This window comes from Cyanistes caeruleus, chromosome 2 (assembly GCF_971803275.1).
Source record: "Cyanistes caeruleus chromosome 2, bCyaCae1.hap1.1, whole genome shotgun sequence".
Lineage (NCBI taxonomy): Eukaryota > Metazoa > Chordata > Aves > Passeriformes > Paridae > Cyanistes > Cyanistes caeruleus.
In genome coordinates, this window is record NC_141702.1 from 75539457 (window position 1) to 75554674 (window position 15218).

At 40.6% G+C, this 15218-nt stretch overlaps 1 long non-coding RNA gene across 1 annotated transcript; it reads right to left on the reverse strand.

Annotated features, from left to right (window-relative positions):
• Positions 1 to 8459: 8459 nt before the first annotated feature.
• On the reverse strand, positions 8460 to 9661 carry LOC147654933 (uncharacterized). Its single transcript, XR_015282557.1, has 2 exons — positions 9322 to 9661; positions 8460 to 8595 (listed from the first exon to the last, which is right to left on the reverse strand). It is a non-coding gene; the product is annotated as an uncharacterized LOC147654933 (long non-coding RNA).
• Between the last annotated feature and the right edge of the window lie 5557 nt (positions 9662 to 15218).

The following is a 15218-nucleotide window of genomic DNA, read 5'->3' on the forward strand; positions in this document are numbered from 1 at the left end:
AGCAGCCTTGCCCTCTAATTTTAGCTCTGGATTCTCCTGGTTCTTTACAACTCAGTCTTTCACCAGAGATGTCATCCTCAGTTATCAATGAACTTCCTTTGCCTGCAGCTTCATGTGTTGTTCCCTCATGTTTTTACCACATTTGTAGCTCCTTCGTAGCTCCTCTTGCCCATGGAAAGGACCATCCACTTTACTTCCTCTCAGCCAAACACTGATGCTTCCCCTGCTCTTACAGCCCATCTAGCTGCCACAGATACTTCAATTCATGACACAAACTTTTATATGACCTTTCTGTAGCTTACTCCTCAGCAGCTTAGTCTCTTCTGACTCCTCTTTCACATCATGTCTTGGGGGAAAAAAAAAATAAATAAAAAATATTATCTCTGATTCTCCTCTCCCTGCTTTCTCATTAACCTCTCCATTTCCCCTTCAGCTTTATTGAATATGCTTCTTGCAGTAAACATCAGAAGTCCTTTCCTCCACTTCTACCCTAGTCTCTTTCCAATACCTCTTTAGCAATCCACAAAAAAAAAAAGTACCTCATCATAGCAAAGTAATCTTATAATTGTGAAATATATCACCCTTCTGGATCTCTCAGGTGACTTCAACATACCTCAAATCCTATTCTCCATTGGCTATTATGTCTCTTATCTTCTCAGTCTTCCACTTTTTTTCTCTAGAAACTTCTCATTTTTGATAAACTTCAAATCTCTGATATTCCTCAGATCACCTTCTTTCCAGCTTTCCTGCTTCTTCTAAGTGCACTTGGATGCCACATCAATTTTTATAGTATTTTATGTTGCTCCTCAAAACAATCCAAGATGGAGATTTTTAAGAAGGTATCATCATTGCTGTTGCTGTGTTGGTGCTTTAATGTAAATTAAACTGTTATGATAATGCACATTCAGATTGATTTTCTGTGGTAATGCAAGAATTATATAATTGAGCTAAATCAGAAGTAATATTTCTCTTGATCTCCCTTGTTCTCATTCTTCTTCTATTCATTGTCCACACAAACAATACTCTGGATGCACAGAATTCCTTCATTAATTCCAAAATCTAGTTTACGGCTCTTTTCTTTATATTGGTCTCTTTTTCTACCTTTTATATGTCTTGGTCTCCGGAAATACCTCATTCCTTGTACAAATATCTCACTACCAAGTTAAGGTCTTGCTCCTCTTTGATCTTTCCATGGCACTAAGATTACTCCTGAAATGCTTGGCAGTTAATAGCTGATCATTGATTTAAGTGGGAAGTGAGAAACCTGAATATTTTATCGGATCTGAGCCACGGTCCCCCCTTAGGGAGCTTTTATCCACATAAACTCTGAGTATCTGTGTAGAATGCAAAGGTATCTGGCTCTGCTTAAGAGATTTACAATACAAGTACTGACAGACAATGTCTAGTTTCATGTTATATGAATAGACAAGGAGAAGTCAAGTCTATTCTGCTCCCTCAAGAGTTTCACTTCATCTTGGGTGTAGAGCAAGCACTAGACTTCCTCCCATGCCCCAGGGTGACACAGTGATGCCATCCTCCTGGTTCTGGAAGACCCCTAACTGAAAGGAACTGAAGTGCAGGAGTGGTTTGTTTTTCTTTTAGGTGCAGTACTAAACTGGGGAATCCTGGTCTGAGATAGGAACAATTTACTGGAAAGCAATGAGGTAAGAAAACTAACAGTAGCAGCAACATACTAGTAATAAAAATGTACAGAGGGTGATTTACATACAAAATGCTCACCAAACCCAGGATGATGGAAAAAAATGGAGGATAGACCATTTGCCCACCATGCTTTCCCATGACCTTTTTTCCTGAAAGCAAAAGAGTCCCTTTCCCCTCAGCTCCTGGCAATGACTTAAGATGGTATGGAATAAAATCAGAGTCTTGGCCACACCCACAGAGCTTCAGCCTCTGCCTCCACATGGCTGCTACACAAAAATTAACCTGTCCTTGGCCAAAACCAGACACCTCATTTTGTTTAATATTTTATGTCTGACTGTTATTCTGTTAGTTTTATCACAATAAAAGCATTTTATATTTCGATTGGTAACAACATTCAACATTATTTATTTGTTATATTTCTTTGGGTTTTCTTCATGAAAGTTATAAAAAGTTTAAACATTTAAGAAAATCAGGCAAACCCTTACTCTATGTTTCATGATTTTTGCAGTAGTAAATGCATCAGAAGCATCTAGAGAAAGCATTTGGCCTCATTCTCTAGGTATTAATTTCTTCAATTCTATGTCATGTGGTAAAACTTTGCTGATGACCTGGAAACACCAAGAGCTGAGTTTTCAAATGTGTATGACTTCAGTTACACATTTCAGGACTTAGGGGACCTTCTCAGTTAGTCTGATCACTTGAGGATCAGAACTGTAAGTGAAGCCAGTTAGACCTTTTGATGGTCATCACCTCTGAAACCACTGCGTCATTTAGACTTCAATTGTCATGTCACACTCTAATTTTAAAAAAAATACAAAAAAACTTAGAAACAAAAGTTACTCCTGTGACAGAACCATATTCATCTTCAGAGAACCTTCCCAGAGGTCACAAAACATAGTTCCAGAAGGGGTGGATGAGATCCCAAATCCCCATTACATACACAAAGAAGATACCACTTTATTCCATCCTTATATTTAAAAAATGCAGATTCTTTTCTTCATCTCAGAAAGCGTGGTCACCCATCTCTTTCTCTCCATGTCCTTTGCACTCCTGCAAAAATCAGAGAAAAAGAAGAGAAGCAGAGACTAGAAAGAATCTGTCCTGAGAGGGGGACATAAGGATGGGAGGTAAGAACCAGGCAGGCATGATTTGTTTACTCTCTGGCATACTAACTAGATGCAAATTCAAGAAGACACAGGGGGATGAAAAATCTTGAGGAAAACGCTAATAGATTACCTCAGAACTTAAATTTAGAACTATTTTCCATCAGTAGGACCATGAAGTATCAAATATATGGGACCTTCTTGGGAGTTGCAGAGAAGGTTAAGCATCCACATTCTGCACAGCAATGCACACTCCCAGCCACATTTGACTGACAAACCCTCTCGGTACAGTGAGAATATTGTGTCACTTAAATGCTCATAGAAACCTTTCCAAACAGGGAAATATAAATAATTGTGGCAAAGAATAGATGCATGGATAGACAGACAGATGAATGTCTATTGAATTACAAATTTGGATAAAGAAGCATTGCCTGTACAGGTGAGTTCATAGCCAGCCTGTGTAATGGAGAAAACTTTTCCTTGCTGCTTGCTGAAAAACCCCCACCAAACCAATTAACCAAACAAACAGAAAAACCACACTTTTTAATTATTCCTTAAGGAGCACATAAAACCAGCTTCTGATTAGAGGCAAGCCAAATGCAGTTAAACAATGTGTACAATATGAAGAAAAAAATGTACCTCTCTTCATGCTGACATAATTAACATTGTCTATTAACCAGGACAGAAATATATTCAGGAAAAAATGAGGCAGAATCTTTTATACAACAAACAACAACTTGTGAAAATGAACCACAGGTGAGATAGGAGAAAGCAAAACCCAAGCAGTGAATATAATATTTAATACTCATATTTACATCTTACAGTGTTGGAAAAAACAGTTATTATCATGAAAAGCCCAAGGAAGACAATGACAGCAAGATAACATGTGGCCCTCATAAGTCCCATGCTGAGGTTTGCATTTTAATGCTTCAGAACACACACTTGCTTGAGATCCAAGGAATCTATGCACTGGAAATGGAGTTTCATGTGATGAAAGACAAGTAGGGCAGTCATGGTTTATGAAGGAGTGCAGGGAGCAGAAAGGCATTTCGTGGACATCCGATAAAAGCCTCCACTTTAAATCCTTCAGACTCAATGGAGCAGAGAAAGTCCCTTGGCTGGTGTGAGCAAAGAGCTGGTGGTGCTGAGGAAGTGAAGTAGCCAGCCATTCATCACCATGGCATGGGAGAAGTTGTATGAAGGATGAGAAAAGCCCTCCCAAGCACCCTGAACCCAGGCAGTAATTATGTCAGGCATTTGACCCACTGAAACCACTGTTAGTCTCTAACAGAGGCACACTTGTACAGCCAAACATTCACAATCTTAGCCATGTTTAAACAGCTTCCAGTAAAGATGACACAAGTCTATTAGAGGAATTTGCACATTCCCTCGGGAATTGATGGGTTTCTTTTGAGTCCTTACCCTCATCCTTGGCTGCCAACTTCATCTTTATAGTTCTTATCCTTTATTTCTCCTGAGAACCTAATAAATGGGATATTGTCCCCAGAGATTTGATTTTTCCTACTAGAGGAAAAATGGCTTAGTGAGCGTTGACTGGCTTATGCTATGAATTTCTTAACTGGTTGATTTGAATATGTATATTTAAAAACTTGGCCATGAACCTTAGTTTGGGGTAGAAAGGAAACACTGTTATCCAATTTTTACTTTAAGAAAAATAGAAAATGTCATACAAAATGAATCACCAATCCCAAAGAGCCGATGTATCACCTTCTCTTCCCTTTAGCATTTCTTTTTGTAACTCCTTGTGTATGATCCAGGAATGCTGGGAGAATAAAACTGTCCTTCCTCACACAGGAACCAATCCTGTCAGGCCAGGCATTCTCTCTGGCTCTGAAGCTGCCTGATGCCACTGAAATCAATAGAGTTATCACCATTTGCAGCAGTGGCAGGCAGTGGCAGGTCCTTCTCTTCCCTGGCAGTCCGCAGCTCTGGCTCAAAACCATAAAAAAAGTGCCCTATCCTTTGGGCAGTGAACTAGCACCGCTGCTGGAACCAGTGGAAGCCAGACAGGCTGGAAAGACATAACCCAGGGACAACCCCCTATCCTGTCCCCTCCCTCTCTCTCACACACACAGACCATAAAGAAGGTGACAAAGGCATTGTTGTCAATCTGTTGATTGGATCATTTTAATTCTTAAGAGCCAGAACCACTAAAATGAACTTTTTAAAATCAAAAAGGATACATAAGACTTTTACAGGATTTATTTTTTTTTTTAATTACTGCTCCATCATCACAAAATAACTTCACAGTATTTAGCTGAAATCAATGTAATTATGACAATGAAATGGAAGGTATTTGGTGGTGAATCAAACCTTTCAGGACTAAAGCTCAAAACCAGGGGTGTAGGAGTTACTGCAGATCCGACTTAACAGGAGTGAGACAGATACAAACACAGTCCTTGTAATTTTCTAGGTGAAGGCACAGTGATAACTGTGGTAGAAGTTTGTCTTTCTCACTTCATAATCTGGTATAACAAAATGAAATTAATTAAATTAGACACGAAGTATTCCTAGGATTATTTGGAAGTTTCATTTACAACCTTTTCCTGACATCAGAGACCTTTTAAGGTGTTTCAAACAAGATTTCGAGTAGATATACTGATTTTGCTCCTTCCCCTTCCCAGGCTTCAGCACTCTTACTTTGGCAGCATCTTTTTATTTTCTAGCAGAATTCAAGCAAATGCTGCTCACAAAAGCATGCTGGAAATAAGCACATCTTATGTATGTTTTCATTAAAACAAGCTTACTCTATATCATCTGCTTGATCCTATATGTTTTGGCTGCTCTTTCTTGGTCACCTAAATTGTGCCCTGGTTACACTCAAGTAGACAGTCACATTTTTCCTGCAATACTGCATTGCATTCAGAGTAGTCTTGTGTCCAGTTCCCCAAAGACATCTTTATGATGTTTTAATTAAATCCTGACCCTGCAGCCATGAGGTGTTGATGAGGAGTTCTGTTATGCAATACAAGAAGAATTATGACTGTGGCACTGTGGGAGCAACAGCACCAGTACATCAGCTGTCCTTTGGCAGACAAATGCAAGTTCTAGGGGAAAAAAATTATGGAAAGGCTGTCAGATAAGAACCCCACTTTTAAAATGACCAGCCCATGCAGCCATGGTGAGTGGGCTTCTCCTAAGTGTTTTCCTGAGAGTAAGAGTTTAACTTAACCATTGTCAACCCAACCTATTCCCCTAGCAGAGATAGTTTTCCGCTCTACAGTTTCCTTCATACAAGCTGAGCTGTATGGGAACATCTCAAGAGCCAGGGGAAAATTGAAGGCTTACATCTATTCCTTAGCTCAATGCTTAACCAAAGCCTTCTATTACCCCTGTTGCCACTCATTCTCTACAAGCGTGGGGTACACAGCACTGAAGGCAGAGATCATGCAGGCAGAGCTTTAAACCAGACAGCTTGTATACCCCTAAAGGGTGAAGCTGATATGGCACAGGGCTGTGTGAGCTACTTCAGCACCTCCATCCTAAGGTGCAATCCATGCCTTGCTGCATTCTGCTGCACCTGCACTGAGCATCCCTCCAGCTTGGTATTGCAAAACTAGTTTATCTGGGCTACCTAGTGTAGGAAGGTAAATGATGGTATGCTCTCTTAGGGACATGGTTTATGGGTGGCCTTGGTAGTGTTTGGTTTACATTTGGACTCAATGTTCTTAAGGCTCTTTTCTGACATAAACCACTCTATCTTATGATTCTATACTGCACAGAAGCCACTGAGGCATAAAGTGGTCCTCACACTTCTCTACATGCCCCTTATCATCACTTTCAAAAAACCCATTTCTCACCATGTCTTATGGTGTTGAAGCATCCTCAGCAACTTCTCTGCCCTGGAAGATGTGGGATTTGGATGCAGTGGCAAGCAGACCCCAGCTAGAGACTGATGAAACATCTGAGTCCAGCGTCAAGATCTTCAGAACAAGGAAAGAAGGTCCTGATATCATGGGCTGGGATTTTACAAAAGGCCCTGAGCAATTTATGAATGCTAAATTTCATTGTGTCCTGTGAGAAAAGCACCAGGAGGGAAAGAACTTTGTAAAATGTCAAGCATGAGTAGAGACCTGATAAGACTCCTTCTATAAAATTAATTTGGAATAACTTTGGGTTTCATTTCAGTGCAGAGAGAAGATTAGGGTCAGGGGTTTTTTATGTTCTTCTAAAGTGATGCTGTTATTCCTTCTTACATTTCTATAATAAACTTCTATGAATTGCAATCAAATAATCACATGCAGGATTCAGTTTTATTGCCTAAGTCAAATGCATCATCTTTACTCCAATTTGGGAGAGCATTACAGCCATGTGTAGTAGTCCAGACACTCTTAAAAAAATGAAAAAGTAGGGCAGTCATTTAATTTAACAGCAAGGCTTTTTTTCCATTAAAAGGCTAGGTAAATCAGCATTATCAAGGTTAATCCTAATTACAGTATATGTCACAAAACATTCTATAAATATTAGTGTGTATGCTGAGCTTCAGAACTTGCTATCTCCCATTGGCTGCATGTACCTCAAAAAACCAATCTAGTAGTAACTCTGGAAGAGGAGCTGGTACATTATCACACCTCAGGCACAGTCCTTTCCCATCACCTTAGGATGCTTATCCAGGAAGTGAGTTCCAGTTTCATATTCTTTATACCTAAGAGGGTTCAACCTCACAGCTCCCTCTTCTGAGGAAAGACACTTAGCCCTCTTATCTAATATTAAGTGTATGAGCTGGGCTATGTTATGAAGGCCACCAGAATGTCACTTAGGTATGAAGTGTCTTTTGAGGTGAAGCCATGAACTCCACCATTGACACCGACATAGCCATCATATGTATCCTTCTCATGAACGGAGAAAGCAGGGAGAAAAATTAATGGAAAAAAAATGAATGAGGTTTAATTTTTATCCCTGATGGAAAGATTTCTTCCTTAATTTTCCACTACACAAATCAAGACAGTTTTGAAGGAGGAAATACAAAGTAGTGTTTTGTATCCCCATGTGAGATAAAAGCCCTTAAGAGTTAGTTTGAAGAGTTGAGGCAGGTGTGCTGTTCCCTTGCTTCTGGCTCTCTGGCTCAAATCAAGTTCACCATGGTCAAAGTTTGTGCCCTTTTGAGGTGCTCTAAGTGAAGGTCCTGACTACCTCTAGCTCCAGCTGGGAGGGCCTACAGGGCCAGCTTTTGCATGTGAGAAAAGCATACTGTGATATTTGGGCCATCCACTTAAGAGTTGGACTTGATGGTCCTTGGGGTCCCTTCCAATGCAGAACATTCCATGATCCTAATGGATTCTGTGATCTATGCATTGATCCAGTGGCTCCTCCACTCTGGCACACAGATGTAATAGTTTACTGAGAAAGTCAACAAAGACTCCACATGTGTTTGGCAGCACCCAGACTAAATGCCCAACTCCTTTCATCCCTGCTGCATTTGACTTTGTGTGGGACAGGCTCTTTGTCTTCCAAATACAGTGCAGTGTGTTTAAACCGTAGTCATTCACTCAATTCTCACACCTTATATCATAACAACCTATTACATTGGGAATGGAAGGGTCTGATCCAATAACCCCCCTGCTTTGTTGGAGAAGGATCTTAATACTTCCTTATACTAAACTCTGAAATGCTCACAGAACCCTGAGGACAAAGCATCGGATGTCATCAAGAAGAACATAGGCTGCCATGCACAATTTCAATATCTAGCATTTATTCAATTTCCTTTTTCTTTCTTTTTCTGTGCTTTGAAGAAACCCTGTTTGGTGTTTTTTCTCTCTTAATAAACTCAGTTTTTTTCACTTTCAGCTCCTGGTATCCATTTCTCTCACTGGTAAAAGAAAAGGGAAATATTGAAAGCCTTTCTCCTTGGAGGAAATGCTCATTCTAGGGTGTTTTCTCCTGAAATTTGTCTCAAAAACAAGACACATGCTTTATGCAGTACCCTAGCTTTACTAAATCTGCCGGTAATGCCTCTGGCACCATTGTAGAATTTCCCTCTGCAAACAGAAAGCCCATGTTATATTTGCCATCCTCAGCTGGTAACTTTCAAGATTTGTCCATGTTTCCAGCACTTGGACAGGGGGACATAACTTGTTTATATATCATTCAGTTCAAACCTTCATGAGGCTGTTCTTTTTGTACTGCTTCTGTTCAGAATGAATTTGGTGCTTTCAAAGTTGGGCATTAATTTTTTTCTTAATAAGATATCATCATAAAACATGCAATTTAGTGCTTCGTTTCTTCCAATTTCCATATAGGAATCCGACTCTGCTAAATTTGAGCTTTAATCCCCCTGGCCCTTCATGTAACTGGTGTTATAGACTATGAAGGGTTACCGACCCATAGCAAATAAATTAATAAGCTTGCTTAATTATATTTGGGTCATTTTATTTCAGACCGTGAAATCAAAATCTCTGTTCACATTAGTGCAGGAATTGCTCTAACTAGCCATTGGGGCACCCTTGATATACCATCTGCAAATGCAGCAGACTGGCACCTGCTGGAGTAAAGAATCCATGCTCACAGATTGCATGCATGTTTTTTTTTCCACTACCTTTTCTGGGCATCAGCTTTGAATCCAATTTCTGTTCATTTCCCATCTCAAAAGAGTAATTCAGCCTTACAGCATGATCTTTGTCTTCTGAAGTCAACAGTTGCTGAAAGTCTCACATAGCTACAGGTAAGCCAGATTACTTGGCCTCCAGCTGTCTTGGGGTGCAGTGCAGAATGTATTGGCACAGCCACCAGAGAAGACTCTTGGAAAGCCTGGAAAGCAGGGCTGTGCTTCTCATGGGAAAACGTGTCATAGCACTGTCTCTTATGCAACTTCTCTTGGCCTCCTATGCATCCTCTGCTAAAAGGACATGGTCTTTATGACAGCATGAGCCTTTGGAGGTTCTTACTCTACTCTACTTTGGAGGCTCTTCTTGGCTCCATTTCACCTCATGATCACCTTAAATTGGAGGCCTGGGAAAGTCCTGCATCTTGGATTGCTGCTGTCCCCAGGAATCTAACTGAGCTTGAAAAATAGTCACACAGGATAAGGCTGATAAGGTTAACATCTAAGTTACTGTGATCACCACGGTGGACACCTTAGGATCCCTCATGGAGAGATGTCCAGCATGGAGTCATGAAGGGTGATCTTCCTGCTCCTTCTGTATGCTCAAAGGGACAAAACAAGACTGCCATTCCATGAATATCCCCACTGCAGAGACTCACAGAACACTATTTCTGCCCATATCTGACAATATGGACTGACAACTTACTTGAAAAAACAGCTGCACACAGCTGTCTTGTAAGGTGGGCAAGCTGCCATTCACAGCTGGATGTGAATTGCCTGCATACACCACGGTGAGGAGGAGGAGGAGCATGAGGGGATCTTTGCTGAGATAATGGAATGTGCTCCAGAATGGGAGATTAGTTCACTGCATTACTTATGATACATTAGTCAAATCATGGTAGAGACAAGCATCTAGAGCTGCATGGAGTTCACAAAGTTAGCAGGGCTACAGGTGAATATCTATGAGTAACAGGGCAACTTTTAGACACCGAGTTTGTTCATTGGTGGCTATGAAAGTGACAGGCCTTGTCCAGCCTCTGCATAGTAAGTCTCAAAAACAGTGGCTTCTGGATGGTAAGAGGATGCACCAAAGGAAAGATCATGCTGTATGTGCCCTGTGCTGATACACTTTTCCTAAGCATCTGCTGATAGCCCTGTCAGCCTAGTGTACTGAGCTAGATGGCCCTCTAGTCTAGGAGGAGAGTTCTCATGTCCTTCTATAGGAGGATCTATGGGGAGATGGGTTATGCTAGCAGAAAAATGACATTTTTCCCATCTCCTTTACAGCAGAAATGCCTCAATTCTCCCTTCAGGAAGCTTGTTGAAGTTCCCACCCACCACAGTAAAATTTGTGTTTGAATAGCTGAGGGTAGAACTTCTGGAATTCACATTTCTATATGTTTAATATAACCTGAGAAGAGTTTACCTGTCTGGAGTTTTGGATGCAGCTGTTTCATACAAGGGTGATTTTTAGCAGACGTAGCCATTTTATACTTATAAAGTTAGCAACGATTTTGGCACAGGAGCTTTTGTGTGCAAGAAAGCCACTGAAAGAAAATATGAATCAGAAATGAAAGTAAATCTAAGCAGAAATGAAAGCAGCTGCCAGCTTCCAGCACAGAATTCCAAAAGTTTAATTATGTAGTCATCACCCTTTTCAACTTAAACTGTATAGTTTGGCAAGAGAAAAAACAGAAACAAGAACAAATATATACAAAAAAAAAACCCCACCACCACAACACTTTATGTCACATTAAAGGACACAAAAAGACTATTTTGTAATTTAAGTGATGGCCTCTATTGAACATCCTTCCCATTTGTGTCCAGCCCTTCCAAGTACTGCTCATGGGGGATGCCAGGTCCATTCCAGACCTGGTGGGCCAGCCAACAGGGGGCAGCCAGAGGACAGGAATGAGCATCAGAGTCTGACACCCCTTCATCAGAGAGCCCAAAAAAGCAACAGTCAATCACCCTACCAGCAGTCTGCTAGCTGTTCTCTTGACTGATTCATTAGACAGACACCTCCCTCCCTGTCTCATCATTTCGTTATGACACAGGAAGATGTCAGCCTTTCATGGGACAAAAGGACATTCTCAGGAATGCAAAGGACTGAAATATCATCTCATACTCTGGCATGTTTCCAGGACACCAAGGATGTGCGGTCTCCTTAATCACAAGTCCTTTTTTGGTCCTGCTGCATTTTAAGAGACTAGTCTGACTCAAAGATGATATCAAGTTCACCTAAAGTAGCCTGCAGGATTTGCATTTGAAAGCCATGCAGCCCAGGCTTTACCAAACTAGCTTTTCTGAAAATAAAAACAGAAAGAAGGGTCTTGCTTGACAGTGATTTTTTTTTTTTTTTTAATTCTCAGCTTTGCCCTTGGGAGTGAACACTGCTTTCTGCCTCCATTATAATATTTTTGGAAGGTATGCTCCTTTTCTTTGGGCGAGGTCACTGGACAGACACAAGCTATTTTGGAAGGCTGTGTTTTCACTCTGTGGATGTAGTCATACAAGTGTACCTCAGCTTCATAATGCTGTTCCTACATGGAAAGCCAGTGTTCATGGAAGATCAAATTAAACTGGGCATCTTGGCACTGCAGCTGGGTTGGTTGCTGAGTCTTGAGAGAGATTATTGCTGTGGCATAAGGTTGTCAGAGCATAAAATTAGAGGCCTGACAAGTAAGGATTTCTCACAGGATCCTATACCTGTGGTAGACTCTGGAGCCAAACATAACCAGCTCTGACTTTCATTTCACACGTGGGATAGTTATAAATAAATGAGAGATTACCGTCCTCCCTGTGAAACAAGAGAAGTGAGGAAAGGAATGTTACTTGATGAAATCACTGCAGCCTAATCTTTTCAAAACACTGCTACTGAGCTCATACTACTGTCATTTCTTCTTGGCTGCCTAGACATTCTAGAGCCCTTTTTCAAGGATTTCCTAGTCTTGGATTTTAAACTCAGGTCTTCTACCTCTCTTTATGAGGTACAGTGAAGTTTTTCTCACATCCACAGGACCTCCCTTCCTCAACAGTTGCATCCACCCCCATTGTTCCTTTCAAGGCACTTTATCTATTCATCTGTTCTTGTCTACTTCTCTTTTATCAGCCCAAATTTTCATGTAATTTTATATTCTTAAGTAAAAAGATCTTTCAATTTCTTTTTTCTTATACTCAGTGTCAAAAGCCCACTCCTACCCCATAACACTCTCCACTGCTGCACATTTCTTGTCATCTTCTAGCTCTGATATTTGCTAGCAGACATGACAAAGACTGGGAGCCACAGGCACATTCAGAAACACAGTAACTGGAAAAGAACAATTTAAGACAGTGGCATTTCAACATGGATGTCACTTCAGTTCTGTCCCCATCATTAATTCTAAAGGAGTCTTTCATCTCTATGTTATTGTATTTTCAAGCTCTATAAAAGAAGTTTCTCAAAATTCTTAAGCAATTCAGAGCACATATCCTAGTCAGAAAGCAATCATGTCTTTTTTTAAAAAAATAGCTGGGGGATAAATCATATTTGCAGGGTGGTTTCCTACATTCATTGTTCAAATTGCTACATGCTAGCTGGGCCATGGAGAAATGTCAGCTTCTCAGAAACTTTCTTTATAAGCAAGTCCCATTGCCTGCCTAAAAAATGTTCAATCAGTCAGCAAAAACCTTTGTTCCACCTCCTTTCTTTCTTTTTCTAAGGGACACAGCTGGCCCTCTCCTATGCTCCCTCAAACACCTTGGATTTGTGAATGGCTACAAAGAGGCATGCTCACTAGATTCTGGAGTCATTTGTTAGCAACACTGAGCAAGAACAAGATACTCAAGGTCTGCCAACACATGTGAAAGACTGAGATGGCTCAAGCCCCAGATGAGCAAAAAACATGCTTATTTACACATTATTGCTCCAAGTCAGCCCCAGTTTACCGTCCATCAAAGTCAAGCACCCTCTGTCCAACTCAGTGGGACCACACTGGGACCCAGATAACATATTTCAGAAAGTCTCCTGAGAAAGAGCAGGAGCATTAGCAAAGTAGCACATGAATTAAAGCAGGCTTGATCCTCTTTAGTGTACACTCTGAGCCTGGAGCCCACTAAGAACCTTCTGATCACTTAATCTCCCTATCTGGAGGATCTGTATATATATGAGATAATCCTGGTAATCAAGAGCGTAGATAATAGCATTATTATTTTATTCCCATAAAAAATTGAAAATAAATGTTTTCTTCTCCAGTGCAATCTGATAGGTAAAATGCACACACTCTGAAAAAGAAAACAGACCTGCCAGAAAACTGTGGAAATGTAATAGGAATAAAAGCGAGGATTAAGTATTTCAGAAGGCAAAACACACTAAGTAAAAATATTTTGACTGGATACATGTTTTCCAATCTTCAGGTGTAATCAGAAATTACTGATAAACAACATACAGCTGATACAATTTTATGGGATGTGCCAGAAAGCATAACCATGTTTACATACTGTAGTTGTGTACCCAGAACCCTTGGACCATGACAGGCAGGAGCAAAAGGCAAAAGGAGACCGAAGTGTGGCTAAGACAGAGGCTGACAACTGCCTCTATCCTAGGGGTGGGGAGCTGAGAATATTGGGGCAGTGGGGGACAGGAGAGAAAGCCCATAGCCAGAGAAGGGCAGTCCAGGTCTGGAACACTGGTGAGTGACCACAGCAGTTGCAGTCCTATTCTGGTGCCCCCCTTGAGCCCTACTTAGCCCATTATGTCACTACTAAAGCCAAAGAAAAATGTTGACAACTCAAAGACAGCACTGAAGGATGGAGTGTTACCGATATAGTTCAGCTGGTGAGAGTGAAAAGTCCAGTCCTCTCCCAGGGCTGTAACAGCAACAGAGCAGGAGCAAATCTTGTTAATGGGGTGAACCTTTTCTCCTAGCTTTTACATCTCTGAAGAAATGGACTCTTCATCTTTCCTGGGTGAACTTCCTACTGATCAGAATTTCCTTCTGATCCTAAGGGAATTGTAGCAAGGACCAGAGGTCACTGCTATGACAAAGCATAGGCTTGGGAACAGCAGTTATTGACAAGCTTCTATTCAGTGAGCACCAGAATAATCCCCTAAATCATCAAGGGAAGCTCAGGTCACCTTCCATTCCACACATCCCTAGCTGGTTTATTAATAGACTGAATACATTTGCTATTTCTACATAAGGTTTGTCTGTTCTATTGAATTTGTTTTGGATTTGTTTAGTTGTTTGGTTTTGGTGGTTTTTTTGGGGTTTTTTTTGGAGGGGGTTACTGTAAGATGAACAATACTTATTTTATATCATTCTCCCTGAGAAAAATCTCTGCTGTCTTACCAGTTTCCCAAATTTCTACAGCTTTCAGTCTCATGGTGAAAGATGGGACTTGGAAGGGAAGAACTTCCTCTATAGCCAGGTACTCCTGTTTCTCATTGGTTTTAAATTGCAAATTTATAATGATGGATACACCTAAGAAGGGACTGGATTTATTTGAAAATTAGCAGTGGAAACTGGCTTCTCAGAGTTCTTGCCATTAGACTACAGCAAAACATTTTGTGATAAACCACAGCACTACAGTTTGAAATTGGACTTGAAAAATCATCTACATCATATACCATCTGCAGAGCAGGAATTACTCACCAGGAGCTCTCGAGCAGCAACAAAATAAATGTATATATTTCTGCCAGAAGGGCTGTGCCAAAAAGAGCAGACTAACCAAGAAATATTTTTTGCTACACAGTACTTACAAAATCACTGTAGACCCCCAAGTGACTTGCATTGTCTATCTGCTGGAAAAGTATCCAGGATATCAATATGGTTCCTTATTCTTATTTCATTCATGGAAAAGTTTTTGGGCTTGTTTTTTGTTTGTTTTTTTCTCTATGGTTTTGGTTTGAT